Source organism: Pygoscelis adeliae, unplaced genomic scaffold (assembly GCF_000699105.1).
Source record: "Pygoscelis adeliae isolate BGI_AS28 unplaced genomic scaffold, ASM69910v1 Scaffold168, whole genome shotgun sequence".
NCBI classification, from domain to species: domain Eukaryota; kingdom Metazoa; phylum Chordata; class Aves; order Sphenisciformes; family Spheniscidae; genus Pygoscelis; species Pygoscelis adeliae.
The window spans coordinates 1,292,955-1,296,889 of NW_008825566.1; positions in this window are offsets into that span (position 1 = coordinate 1,292,955).

Sequence of the window (3,935 nt, forward strand, 5' to 3'; positions counted from 1 at the left end):
TTGTTTAGCCTGGAGAAAAGGAGGCTGAGGGGAGACCTCATCGCTCTCTACAACTACCTGAAAGGAGGTTGTAGCGAGGTGGGTGTCGCTCTCTTCTCCCAAGTAACTAGCGATAGGACAAGAGGAAATGGCCTCAAGTTGTGCCTCAAGGGGAGGTTTAGATTGGATATTGGGAAAAATGTCTTCGCCGAAAGTGTTGTCAAGCATTGGAAGAGGCTGCCCAGGGAAGTGGTTGAGTCACCATCCCAGAGGGTATTTAAAAGACGGGTAGATGAGGCACTTAGGGACATGGTTTAGTGGTGGTCTTGGCAGTGTTAGGTTAGCGGTTGGACTCTATGATCTTAAAGGTCTTTTCCAACCTAAATTGTTCTATGATTCTGTGTTACTCATTGAGGTGCTGGACAGTACTGACTACTGGGCGTCAGAGCAGAGGTACAAAAACTGGGCTGTCAATGATAAAGTAGACCATAATTATGCCAGTGATGGTATTTATATGTATGTAGTATAACATGGATATACACTGTATTGATTGCTTTATTTTTACTTAGGACTGACAGACTACACAGCTATTCCACCTTGCAATCCCAGTGAACGGTGCATCTCTTTTCCAACTATTACATCTTCTGGATTAATTCTTAATAACCATTTTGCAGAAAACAAATTCTTCCCTCTTGAATAAAACGTGGCAACAGCTTGTCTTGCCAAGAAGACATTTTAATTAGAGCAAGGCTGAGCACAAATTGTCTCTTCCAGAAACTGAAGACCATTACTATCACCTTGTGTAAATACCAGGAACTTTTAAAATCTTTTATTCTCCAGTATAAATAGGTAGCAAGATCTACAGGTTGGGGGTGGTGGTAGTGGTGGTGGTGTTTATTTTAAACTGTTCATATACCAATGTTTCACTGCATAGGTTTTCTCCGTCTGAGGACAAGATGAAATAATAAAGAACATTAAAGATCTTTTTCAAATTATCAGCTCATATATCGATTTTAAAATTACTAAAATGGTATAAGAATCTATGGAGAATATTACAGAACCCAAAAGGGGAAAACTATTTAATTCTACTCCGCAGTCCAAATACTGTGATTTTTTTTCCATAAATTCATTTATTTTGTTGTTTCTTCAATTTGTATCTTTATAATAGCTTTCCATGTAGCTGTGCTCTGTACAGATTAATAAATAGAGCAATATATTAATTGCTCTCTATATAATATAGATATATTATTGCTAATATATTATTGCTCTATCAAATAGGGGGAATGGCTTTAAACTAAAGGGGGGTAGATTTAGTCTAGATATGAGGAAGGAATTTTTTACTCTGAGGGTGGTGAAACACTGGAACAGGTTGCCCAGAGAAGTGGTGGATGCCCAATCCCTGGAAACATTCAAGGTCAGGTTGGACAAGGCTCTGAGTAACCTGATCCAGTTGAAGATGTCCCTGCCCACGGCAGGGGGGTTGGACTAGATGATCTTCAGAAGTTACTTCCAACCCAAACTATTCTATTCTATTCTATTCTATTCTATTCTATTCTATTCTATTCTATTCAGAATTCAAACTCCTCTGATAATCAAGAAGTTTATTAATATAAGAAGCCTATTGTGCTACTGAAGAGAAATTAACTTTAGAGATAACATAAATATTTGAACAAAAGTTTTGAATTTAAATTGCACTTAGTAGGCAACATTTCAGTCTTAGTGAAAGGAAAGAGACTTTTGCTATTAGTTTCCAATACTAACGTGACTTTAACTACTGTACTGCACTGACATATGTATTACAATAGGTAGGATGCATAAGTAGTGAATGACATAGCCACAGGTCCATTTTGGTATTTCTACTCATTATGTTTAGCTCAAGGATGACAAAAAGGCAAGAAAATAACTATGGAGTTCCATGCCAACCCATAATTCCACTACAATAAGACTGGTTTTAAGTTGTTTGGTGTTAAAACTTGTAGCAAGAGAATGAATGTGGTTTAAGTGTGGCAAAATACATTTTGAAAAAATTGAAACTCTCATAAGGCTGTGATTTATTTTTGCTTGAGTTTTGATTTAAAGCACACCATTCAGCCAAATATGAAGAACATGAAGAATGGCACAATTTGGGCATATATAAATCAGATAGCACTCAGTACCTCTATGCTGTAAATTTAAATAGATTTTCCTCTGCAAACTTTTAATCTACATTAATGTCTATGAGAGATGAGCTTAAGTGATGCATTTTGGATGTCGATTTGGACACAATTTCCCCTAAATTTTAAGAATGACATCTGTGCATGAGAATGTGCTGATTTTTCATGCTAATTCTGACTTCCCACTTTTACAGCCTCTTTGTTTATTCCTTTGGTACTGTAAAACCCCACTTACAAAATGTTGCTATTGTTTTAACATTTTATAGAGTCTCCATTGTACCTTTGAGAGTATTTTGGGTTGTTTTCTTTCCTCCCTACTCCAGTCTCTGAACTACAGGAGGTTTGATTGCTATGCCTTATCAAGAAGTTCTTTCATGAGTGTTTCCTATTTTGTCTGAACCTGTTTATGTTTGCACAAGCTGTTTTTACTCTTGTAATATTGTGGGAAAACAACAGAAGATTGGCGACGAGGACTAAACACGCTCAAGTGACTTGCAGCTGGGGTGTCAAAAAACACATATATCATACTAATCGTTTAGCCTTGTGTGTTGGACAAGTAGAACATCTGTGTTTAGATAACATAGGCCTGTGATAGACTTAGAGGTACCCTATCGAATGTGCTTGAGATTCCTGCCCTGCTGTGGGAAAGATCAAAGCGCAGTGGTAAACTACACCTGCGCGAATCCCTGATATACAGGCGAAAACAGCAGGTTCAGTGATCCTCTAGCATGGACCGAGCTCCACGGTGCCTGCATCCCTGCTTGTGTGCCTCTGCCCGGGCGCTGCTTCAGAGATCACCCGGTTGGTGAGGTAATGAAAACAAATTTACTCTTTACATTTCATCTGTGGTTTTGTGGTTGCTCCTGCGTCCTGCCTGTGCCGGCTCACACAAATATACTTCTTGTATAATAAGACTAGGAAGTATTAAGGAGAACTCTTCAAATTCTACTGCATCTGATGTCTTCTGACTGGCTTTTCTCCTACCTGTCAGATTTTATTCTTTCATCAATGCAATTCTTTTGCTGTTATCTCAATGGTGTATTGCCTGTGTGATCTGTAGTAAGTAGCTTTAACATTGTCATAATATTCTATGTCGCTTACCTCACCCATTGATATTTTCTCTGTATTACTGTCAGGGCGAAGTCGTTCCTTTGTAGAATTATTTTGTCATGACTGATAGAAGACAAATAAGGAGTCAGTGATTCTCAGACAGTTTAAACTGTTGATAATGAAAAAGTCCTAAGAACATTTTTTCGGACAAAGGGGTCAGCATATATCTGAAGGGTATGGCTGAACTTAATAGTTGTAAAGAGTTATTTCAAGAAAGGCCAGAAGTATAAAGACTCTTGAAAGAGTGAAAATTATGTGCTCTTTTAGATGAGTACTTTTTCTGAATTGCAAAATCGAAGGAAACTTACCCGTATATAACTTAGAGGTGTTTAGAAATAAAGTTAAGATCAAGTAACTATTTCCTCTTAGACCTAGATGGTAACATTTTCAGAGTGTTAAAGTGGATCTTCATGTCTACAATGTGAATTAGATGAACTTCAGGTACATAAATTCAGCCCTGAGATCCTGAAAAATCCTTCCCCTTTGTTGCCTAACCCAAAATATTTGCTAATAATTTCCTTAGACATCTGCTTTGTGTCTATTTTACAACATCTTAATCTTGAAAACACATGGCTTATGTGACAAGGTTTTGGTAGGGGGGGGTCTGCAGAGGTGGCTCCTATGAGAAGAATCCAGAAGCTGCCCCCATGTCAGACAGAGCCAGTCCCAGATGGCTCCAAAATGGACACGCCA